An 11,203-nucleotide genomic window follows, 5' to 3' on the forward strand; every position below is an offset into this window, starting at 1 on the left:
ACGTAGACGTGAATTTCGAAACGGTTCAGCGTTTATATTTAAAACCGCTATATCCACCACTCGTTACGCGGCCGCAAACGATCAGACGTCGGACACCTTTTCTTCTTATCGAGAAAATAACGGACACGACGATCGTCAATTTTGCGCGGACCTGCGACATACGCGGGCGGTTTTAATTACGCTCGTCTCTCGCGCTTTTAAGCGAGCGCGACGCGACGAACCGGTGCGTCGAAAATCGACGTCGTTCGCAAACTCGGTCGCGTTCCTTAGAACGCGGCCGGAGTTTCGCTTTCGCGTTTTAAAACGTCGCGAGACCGGGTAGGAGAGAGATCGCGCGCTAAGCGCGAACGTGCTGTTGCTCCTCACTCCTTCCCGCGCTACACGTCCAACTCGCTCCGACGTTTCTCGCGCCTCGCGGGCGAAAAAACCGAGCAGTCTTTAAATTGGATACGACCCTCAGCCAGGAGTGGTCCGGGAACAGAATCCGAGGACCGCAATGTGCGTTCGAAATGTCGATGTTCATGTGTCCTGCAGTTCACAAGTTGACGCGCAATTAGCTGCGTTCTTCATCGACCCACGAGCCAAGTGATCCACCGTTTAGGGTAATCTTTTTTCGATCGGTTTAACGCTTTTCGTCTCCGAAAAAGAGTCGTCGGCGTTGTTATCGACACATACATTTTTTTTACGGAAGGCGAGGTATATACCTTTCGACGTAAAAAAAAAAAAAAAGTTCGATTTCGGGCCGGTCTATCCGACGGAACACTTCGCCGCGCGCCCTTTGTTCTTTATTATTCAGACGGTAGGCGCGCGCGCGCGTTCGCGTTCGGACGACCCGCGCCGGTTTAAAGTTTATATACACACCTCCTCGCGGGTCGCGGGTGGGTGTAAGTACTTTTCGGTGCTCCGGGCGAATATCGTTTGACACCTTGTCGACGGCGAGCGCGAAACTAGGTTTCGCGCTTCGAGTTCCGTCTAGGTACCCGGAATTTTGTCGGCGCTCCTCCTACTCCTACTCCTCTCTCCCCTTTTTTACGGTGGTCGAGTGGTCGTCGTAGTCGTCGAATTTAATCGCGGCCGACTTAAAGATCGACGCGAGATATTTTCGACCGAGCGTCAGCGACAAAAATTCGTTCGACTAAATAAAGACAAACTGTGTAATTTTTATTATCACTTTAATGATCCTTCCGCAGGTTCACCTACGGAAACCTTGTTACGACTTTTACTTCCTCTAAATGATCAAGTTTGGTCAACTTCCCGGACACATCGACGACGCCGAAACGCCATCGGCGTATCGGTCCGAAGACCTCACTAAATCATTCAATCGGTAGTAGCGACGGGCGGTGTGTACAAAGGGCAGGGACGTAATCAACGCGAGCTTATGACTCGCGCTTACTGGGAATTCCTCGTTCATGGGGAACAATTGCAAGCCCCAATCCCTAGCACGAAGGAGGTTCAGCGGGTTACCCGGGCCTCTCGGCCAGGGAGGACACGCTGATTCCTTCAGTGTAGCGCGCGTGCGGCCCAGAACATCTAAGGGCATCACAGACCTGTTATTGCTCAATCTCGTGCGGCTAGAAGCCGCCTGTCCCTCTAAGAAGAATTGTTTGTACGCAGACAGTAAAAACCGCGCGCGACAACGGGGCGAACCCCGAGCCGGCCGGCCTTTGAGATGTCTAAATACGCCTAGTTAGCAGGCTAGAGTCTCGTTCGTTATCGGAATTAACCAGACAAATCGCTCCACCAACTAAGAACGGCCATGCACCACCACCCACCGAATCAAGAAAGAGCTCTCAATCTGTCAATCCTTCCGGTGTCCGGGCCTGGTGAGGTTTCCCGTGTTGAGTCAAATTAAGCCGCAGGCTCCACTCCTGGTGGTGCCCTTCCGTCAATTCCTTTAAGTTTCAGCTTTGCAACCATACTTCCCCCGGAACCCAAAAGCTTTGGTTTCCCGGAAGCTGCCCGCCGAGTCATCGGAGGAACGTCGGCGGATCGCTAGCTGGCATAGTTTACAGTTAGAACTAGGGCGGTATCTGATCGCCTTCGAACCTCTAACTTTCGTTCTTGATCAATGAAAACGTTTTTGGCAAATGCTTTCGCTTCTGTCCGTCTTGCGACGATCCAAGAATTTCACCTCTAACGTCGCAATACGAATGCCCCCATCCGTTCCTATTAATCATTACCTCGGGGTTCCGAAAACCAACAAAATAGAACCGAGGTCCTATTCCATTATTCCATGCACACAGTATTCAGGCGAAGTTTTAGCCTGCTTTAAGCACTCTAATTTGTTCAAAGTAAACGTGCCGGCCCACCTCGACACTCAATGAAGAGCACCGCGGCAGGATTGAGTTGGACCGCCCGCGTGAACGGGCTAAGTCCACCGGCAGGACGTCTCGCGGCACGCCAGTTAACACCGCGGACGATGAACCGGCGGCGCGAGACACAAATTCGACTACGAGCTTTTTAACCGCAACAACTTTAATATACGCTATTGGAGCTGGAATTACCGCGGCTGCTGGCACCAGACTTGCCCTCCAATTGATCCTCGTTAAAGGGTTTAGAGTGTACTCATTCCGATTACGGGGCCTCGGATGAGTCCCGTATCGTTATTTTTCGTCACTACCTCCCCGTGCCGGGAGTGGGTAATTTGCGCGCCTGCTGCCCTCCTTGGATATGGTAGCCGTTTCTCAGGCTCCCTCTCCGGAATCGAACCCTGATTCCCCGTTACCCGTTACGACCATGGTAGGCGCAGAACCTACCATCGACAGTTGATAAGGCAGACATTTGAAAGATGCGTCGCCGGTGCGAGACCGTGCGATCAGCGTAAAGTTATTCAGAGTCACCAAGTTGAACGATGTCGGGCGCGAACCCGCCACCGATTGGTTTTGATCTAATAAAAGCACTCCTTCCGTCTCCGGTCGGACCTCTGTTTGCATGTATTAGCTCTAGAATTACCACAGTTATCCAAGTAATTGTGGGTACGATCTAAGGAACCATAACTGATTTAATGAGCCTTTCGCGGTTTCACCTTAATTTGGCTTGTACTGAAACATGCATGGCTTAATCTTTGAGACAAGCATATGACTACTGGCAGGATCAACCAGGGAGCTGTTCTACGTGTCGAGCGCGCCGCCGCCGCCGCCGCCACGGATGACGACGATCGGGCGCGGTACGACAACAAACAGTCTCTTTTTTAAAAATAATAATTACGCGCGCGAAACGCGTTTATTTTATTTTTAAATAGAAACAGACGCGACCACTTTGTGTGGCGGTGATAGCGTGCGAGTACGGAAATGAACCGTTCCCGACGCCACACTCGTTATTATTATTATTCGGACGCGATCCGTCCAATTTTTTTTTGTTGGTAATAAATATCGAGACGACGTGAGTGCGCGATCAAACAATCCGACTCGCGCGCGCATAATAAGCTTTAAAATGCGGCGCGCGTCGAACCGATGTGCCTCGGGCAACGAACGTCGATCGACGGAAATTTTCGGACATTCTCTCGATCACTCTTCGCTAGATTGAAAGCGACACGAGATTTCTCGAAAGAAACGTTCCGGATTCGCATATAAACTCGCTCGGTTAGATGAGAGTTATCGCAAATTTTTCGGAAGAAAAATATTATAGGGCGACCGCTTTCGAACCACGAAGTGCCAAATCTTACTTTAAAACACCCGCTAAGTTCGCGATCTAGCTGTATAAGGTGCGGAGCCTTAAAATGTTTTCGAACGCTCGAGCAATCGCTGCTACGAAGACGGGCCGATGGCAAACGAAAAACGGTCTACGTTCCCGTACCGATGAAGGAAACCAATTTTTCTTAAAAAATTGAACCCACGATACGAAAATGTTAAGCGAGCCAATTAATCGCGCCAAACGGTCGACTCGAAGGCGATCTAACGATCGAAAAAGCATTTTGCTCTGCGAAGGGAGAAGTGTCTATACGCACGACGCGGCGGTCGCGCTCGAGACCATCTCACCTATTATAGGTAACGGACCATTCCTTAGTCTTCCGAACGTTTCACGTGAAAACCCGAATATCGGCTGCGGCGGGCAAATAAAGTTCGGAGCGAAACTTTCGCTCGTGGTTACGTTCGATTTGGTTAAAGCGGGCACTTTTTCAAATATTTTTTTTTCTTTACTTACTTTTGTTAACTGACCGCCGGTTCCGGTTCCGACTTAAAAATAAATCGCCGTCCCCGGATTTTGTCGGACGATACTCTCCATCATTTTTAATTTCGGGTGTTTGCATTTTTTTTTCTCGCGATTTAATAAATTCATTATTAAACATTTATAAGTCCGTCTTCTTTAATATTGCGGACCAGCGGGAAGAGAGTTTTGTTTTTTTTTTTTTATTTTATTCATTTTAACATATACTCCCATAAAAGGTTTTTGCCGCTAGCCGCGAGCAGAGAAAAATAAGCAAAACTAACCGAAACAAAGCAAAAATAAGCAAAACTAACCAAAATTAACCGAATATAACCAAAATTAAACAAAACTAACCAAAAGGAACAAAAATAACCACAACTAAGCAAAATTAATCATAACAAACCAAAATTGGCCAAAGTTCGGCAAAACAAACCAAATTATCCAAAACTAAGCAAAATTAAGCAAAAGTAGTCAAAATTAACAAAAACAAGCCAAACTTATCCTGAACAAACCAAAACTAACGATAATTAAGCAAAAATAGGAAACGTTCACAAAAACTAACCGAAACGAACCATAACTAACTAATAGCGGCCGAAACTGGAAATAATAAACCAAAGTAAACAAAACTAAGCAAAATTAAGCAAAAGTAGTCAAAATTAACAAAAACAAGCCAAACTTATCCTAAACAAACCAAAACTAACGATAATTAAGCAAAAATAGGAAACGTTCACAAAAACTAACCGAAATGAACCCTAACTAACTAATAGCGGCCGAAACTGGAAATAATAAACCAAAGTAACCAAAACTAAGCAAAATTAAGCAAAAGTAGTCAAAATTAACAAAAACAAGCCAAAATTATCCTAAACAAACCCAAAACTAACGATAATCCTAACTAACCAATAGCGGCCGAAACTGGAAATAATAAACCAAAGTAACCAAAACTAGCGAAAATTCAGCAAAAGAAACCAAAATTAACCGTGTAACAAACCCAAATCAACCAAACCAAAAAAAAAAACATGCAAAACTTCACCAAAACGAACCACAATTCGCAAAAACTAAACAAACACAAACAAAATTAAGCACACTCAAATAAAAAGTAATCAAAACTACGTTCAACACGAACTGACCTAATTAAATAAAAAAATAGGAAAATTCAATTTTGCTAACCAAAAACGTCAATCGAAATAAACGCGAAACCGGGTTCCTGCCATTTATTTCGACGATAAGCACTTTTATCTAACTATGATTCGAAAAAAAAAAAAATAAGAAAGAAAGATATGAATAAACGAATTGATTAATATATAAAAATTGTGGTTCTGAAAAGAACCGTTTTTGGTGAATTTACACTCTCCAAGTCGACGCTCATTTATTTAGAACTGGTGTATTTTGTGACGGCTTTGGTCCCTTCACTGACGGCGTGCTTGGCCAACTCTCCGGGCAACAACAATCTCACGGCCGTTTGAATCTCTCTGCTAGTAATAGTGGATCGCTTATTATAGTGAGCCAAACGAGAAGCTTCGGCGGCAATCCTTTCGAAAATGTCGTTTACGAACGAATTCATAATGGACATGGCTTTGCTCGAAATGCCAGTATCCGGATGAACTTGCTTCAACACTTTGTAAATGTAAATTGCGTAACTCTCCTTCCTCCTGCGTTTCTTTTTCTTATCACTCTTCGAAATATTTTTTTGAGCCTTGCCGGCTTTTTTCGCCGCTTTACCGCTTACTTTCGGTGGCATTTTCTACAATCGATTAGACGCGCGCAAAGTAACGGACTGACAAGGCCCACACCGGGCCGCAGCTATTTATTTGAGAACCGAGTCGGCCGACAAGCTCCGCCCCCGGGCATCGTTCGCCGAAGCGCTAATCCCATTGGTCCATGCCCATGTCCTATAAATAGCGCGCCCACGGTCTGCGAGAGCGTCATTGTGCTGTTAACGTTCGTGCGTGTACTATTAACGGTAATAACGATGTCGGGACGCGGAAAAGGAGGCAAAGTCAAAGGGAAAGCGAAGTCTCGTTCTAGCAGGGCCGGTTTACAGTTTCCGGTAGGTAGAATTCACCGATTACTTCGGAAAGGAAACTATGCGGAGAGGGTCGGCGCCGGAGCTCCGGTATATTTGGCGGCCGTAATGGAATATTTGGCCGCCGAAGTTTTGGAATTGGCCGGTAACGCGGCGAGGGACAATAAGAAAACCAGAATCATTCCGCGACATTTACAACTGGCGATCCGAAACGACGAGGAATTGAACAAATTATTATCGGGAGTAACGATCGCTCAGGGAGGTGTTTTGCCGAACATTCAAGCGGTTCTTTTGCCCAAGAAAACCGACAACAAAGCAAAATAAAAATTGCGGCGAGGGAAGACGATGGGAAAACGGTCCTTCTAAGGACCACAAATACTTTTCTATTTGAGATTTCGTTTCGTTTATTTAACAGATTATTAAAAAAAAAAAAAAAAAGAAACGTTCCTTCTTTTTACGTTTTCTCTTTCGGACTATAAGAAAACCGGTATAATACCTCGACATTTACAATTGCCGATCCCAGGAATTGAACAAATTATTATCCGAAGTTAAGATCGCTAGGTGGTTCTGTTGCCTAAGAAAACCGACAACAAAGCTAAATAAAGTTTTCGCCGGGAAGGAAGACGGTTCTTGTAAGGACCACAAATACTTTTCTATTTGAGATTTCGTTTCCTTTATTTCACAGATTTAATAATCACACTAACACGGGGAGAAATTAAAAATTCAAAACTTACCTCGACTCGATAATGGTTTGTTGGGCATTATACTCGAAATAACGAATAATCTTTGGAACGTATTTTGTGGTTCTGAAAAGAACCTTTTTTTTTTTTTTTTGTGTTTCCGCAAGATCGACGAAAAATTTAGCCACCAAATCCGTAAAGAGTTCTACCTTGTCTTTTTAGGGCGTACACCACGTCCATTGCCGTTACCGTTTTTCTTTTGGCGTGCTCCGTATAGGTTACCGCGTCTCTGATGACGTTTTCCAAAAACACCTTTAAAACGCCACGAGTTTCTTCGTAAATCAATCCGGAAATTCGTTTCACGCCTCCGCGACGGGCCAATCTTCTAATGGCCGGCTTGGTTATTCCCTGAATGTTATCCCTCAACACTTTGCGATGTCGCTTTGCACCACCTTTTCCCAAACCTTTGCCGCCTTTCCCTCTACCGGTCATTTTTAATACGAGCCGAGTTCTCTGATCGATATATAACAAACAAAACCGTCCGAAGTGCCACGATCAACTGACCGAAAACGGTCCGGCGCTTCGGTTTTGTCGAGTCGGAATTCGCCACGCCCAAAAAGGTCGATTGGACCAATGAGAAGAGAAAACGCTCGGGTACAAATTAAACGGACGGACGTTCGTGCGGCCATTATCTGTCGACGAGTGTTAGTGATTTGGTGTTCTAGTACGTCCGCGAACGTGTTTTATTATCATGGCCAGAACCAAGCAGACCGCTCGTAAATCGACCGGAGGAAAAGCGCCCCGAAAGCAGTTGGCGACCAAAGCGGCGAGAAAAAGTGCACCGGCAACCGGAGGAGTTAAAAAACCTCATCGCTACAGACCGGGCACCGTGGCTTTGAGAGAAATTAGACGTTATCAAAAGAGCACCGAACTATTGATCCGAAAATTACCGTTCCAACGACTGGTCAGAGAAATCGCTCAAGACTTTAAAACGGATCTGCGTTTCCAAAGTTCCGCGGTAATGGCGTTGCAAGAAGCGAGCGAAGCTTATCTCGTCGGTCTTTTCGAAGATACAAATTTGTGCGCCATTCATGCCAAACGAGTAACGATCATGCCGAAAGATATTCAATTGGCGAGGCGTATCAGGGGAGAGAGAGCTTAAGATTAATAATAATCTCTTTTATTATTATTAACAACAAACCGGTTCTTTTAAGAACCACAAATCATTTTCCTTTAAGATTTCGTTAAAAATTGAAAATAAAAAATAAAACTTTTTCATTTATTAATTATTTGAGAACGGCCCGGTTGGATTTTTTTTTTTTCGCAACTAACGACGTCTTTAAAAAAAATTATTAGTGGTTCTGAAAAGAACCCCCCCCACTCCCCGTTGCTTTGTAAAACCGGACGAGTTTTTATTTCGACCTCTGGTATATTTGGTGACGGCTTTCGTTCTTCTGCTTTTTCGCGGCGGCTTTTCCACCGGTTTTCGAAGGCATTATTATTCACAAAGAAAAGCGGTCTTCGCGATCGAAATGAGAAAAAACCCCGGCGAACGTATTTATATCGCGACGGAGTCGGTCAACAAGCTCCGCCCCCTGTTCGCTTTTCGGTGGGAGGAGCTTGTCAACGGACTTTCTTCTCATATAAATACGTTCGCGGGGATATTTCTCTTAATGTTTGCGTGATCGTCGTCGGAATCGACTACGCTTCGTTGTTAAACGAGATGCAGTTTAAAATTCGCCGGCGGATAAGTTAGAATAAGTTTGTCGTAGGGAGAACGAAATGGAAAAGAGAAAAAAGAAGAAAAAGAGAAGTCCTTTTCGAGATTTTTTAATAAATTTATACTTATATATATTTTTTAAAGAAATCGTTTTCTATTTACCCCCGAGACGCCCGGGATTCGAGTTTGCCTTTGAAGATAGTTACGAATTCGATAGCGATTTTTTTTGTGGTTCTGATAAGAACCGTTTCGAAAATTTCGTTTTTTTTTTAAACACCCATCGACGTTCTCTCGGCGGTTCATTTCTTCTTTTTGGGCGAGACGGGCTTTTTAACTTTGCCGGAAGCGGCTACGGGAGGCGATTTTGCCGTTTTGGGTTTGGGCGCTTTCGGTTTCTTCGTCGGTCCCTTGTTTGATTTTTTGGCTTTCGAAGGCGATTTGGTTTTAATCGACGCCGCTACCGCCGTTCCGGCGGCGCCTTTGGCGGTTTTCTTTTCGGCGGATTTTTTAGCTGCCGATTTCTTCTCCACGGACGACGCGGCGGCCCCGCTTTTTCCTTTTCCCTTCGGAGAGGCGGCGACCGCCTTTTTTACGGCGGGCTTCGAAGAAGCGCCACCACCACCACCTGCGGCGCCAGATTTTTCTCCGGTGGTTTTTTTCGGAGACGCTTTCTTCGTTCTGGTCACGGACTTCTTTTTTTCCGAGGATGAGGACGCGGCTCCGCTTTTCGCCGAATTAGAAGTCGAAGACGCCAATTTGAACGAACCGGACGCACCTTTGCCCTTGGTTTGAACCAAAGTTCCCGCAGCGACGGCCGACTTCAAGTACTTTTTAATGAAAGGAGCCACTTTTTCGGCGTCCACTTTGTAGTTGGCGGCCACGTATTTTTTTATGGCTTGCAACGAAGAACCGCCTCTCTCTTTTAGTCCCTTTATGGCGTTGTTTACCATTTCGGAAGTCGGCGGATGGTTGGGTTTCGTTCTGGGATTCTTGGCTTTCTTTTCCTTTTTCACGGTCGTCGACGAAGACGAAGAAATGGTCGCGGAGGTTTGAGCCGGAGAAGAAGCGGCCGACGCGGTCGACACTTTCACTTCGCTTTCTGCCATATTATCGCAAATACTGACGACGGAAAACAACGGCGACAAAAACAACGACAACACGAGTACGAGTACCGCGCGCGCGTCGAAATTAATAAATTCGGTTAGGCCGGCGAACGAATTCGACTATGGTCGGACGGACAATCGGAGGACTGAACGCCGTCGGATTTACGCTAGGAAAGAGCCCGGCTTCGGCGGTGAGGTTCCGCGCTTCGCAGCGATCGTTTTTTTTCCATGTTTCGGCCGACGTTTAAAAACGAAACGGACCGCTATTTCGAATAAGGTTTTAAAATACTATAAAGTTTGTTTCGCGAGCGAGCAGAACCCGAAGCGAGAGAGATTTTCGAACTAAAATCACGACGAAAGTGGAGCTTTCAAATTTTCAAGGTAAACAATCGAAAAGCGAGTTTTTTTTTTGATTCGGGCAAAAGTTTCGCGGTCGAAGTTTTACCGGAATCGAAGCCCGCAATGTTCGACTCGCGACCGATAATTTTTCGACTTTTCGTTCGACGTCGCTCGGCGGAGAAAGCGATTTTCGCGATCGCGTGTCCCGCCCGTTTCCTATACCCACCCGACACCTATTACACTCCGTTTCGAGTTCCCGTTTCCAGTTTCTGTTTTTTAAACTTACGATTTCGATTCGTATCGCGCGAACGACGGAAATAAGGAACAAAAAAAAGCGGTATTTATTTCGGAGAACCTAGACCGAATTAAAAGAAATCACAAACACCGGGCGCGCGTTTCGAAGTCGGCGTCGATATCTAACACTAACGACACGCCTTCGAAGAGGAGACCCCGAAGGTTTTCCGAAGCTTTTAGGGATGCCTCGGAAAGAAAATTTCGAAAACCGGGCCCCGATTTTTCTTAAAAAAAAAAAAAAAAACAAAACAAAAAAAACAAACATCGAATTTCGAGCGACGTCCGGGGGGTGGAATTAGTGGCAACAAAAAAAGCTAACTAATCCGTTTTCGCTTCCGTTCGTTTTTTCTTTAAGAAACGAGAGTAGGCCGGCCGGTCGGCCGGCAAGTAAGGTCTTAAAAAAATTAACCGCGTAAAAAAGGCGAACGTAAAATGGAAAATCGCTTTTCCTTTTACGTTCGCCTTTTTTTTTTTTTCTCTTTTTTTTTTTTCCATCGATCGTCGAGGGGTCTCGTCTAACGACAAGACGAATCCCCAAGCTAAGGGCTGAGTCTCAACAGATCGCAGTGTGGTAACTGCTCTACCGAGTACAACACCCTGCCAGGTACGTAAGTCGTCTACAGACAATTCCGAGTTCCGACATCGAAACGATTGACCCACGATCGGCCGCCTGAAGGTCTGATCGGACGTGGCAAGGATCGATCCCGCCGCCGATCGGCGACCTCGAGCGGCAATCGGGCTCGTGCGACGGCCGGCGCGGACGCCGACCGCCTAGTAAAGTCACATTGTTTTGAGCCTTTCGACTCTCGGAACTCCAAGAGATATCGTTGCCGCCTTCGACTAGAAAGGATACGGCCTTAGAGGCGTTCAGGCATAAACCAACGGATGGTAGCTTCGC

General features: G+C 45.9%; 2 non-coding genes across 2 annotated transcripts; both read right to left on the reverse strand.

The window, feature by feature from the left end:
* Window positions 1-450: 450 nt before the first annotated feature.
* On the reverse strand, window positions 451-605 carry LOC132695967 (5.8S ribosomal RNA). The gene has a single exon (XR_009617960.1). It is a non-coding gene; the product is annotated as a 5.8S ribosomal RNA (ribosomal RNA).
* Window positions 606-1,173: 568 nt separating this feature from the next.
* LOC132695968 (small subunit ribosomal RNA) lies at window positions 1,174-3,104 on the reverse strand. Its single transcript, XR_009617961.1, has one exon. It is a non-coding gene; the product is annotated as a small subunit ribosomal RNA (ribosomal RNA).
* Between the last annotated feature and the right edge of the window lie 8,099 nt (window positions 3,105-11,203).

This window comes from Cylas formicarius, unplaced genomic scaffold (assembly GCF_029955315.1).
Source record: "Cylas formicarius isolate icCylForm1 unplaced genomic scaffold, icCylForm1.1 PGA_scaffold_180__1_contigs__length_16203, whole genome shotgun sequence".
Classification (NCBI taxonomy): domain Eukaryota; kingdom Metazoa; phylum Arthropoda; class Insecta; order Coleoptera; family Brentidae; genus Cylas; species Cylas formicarius.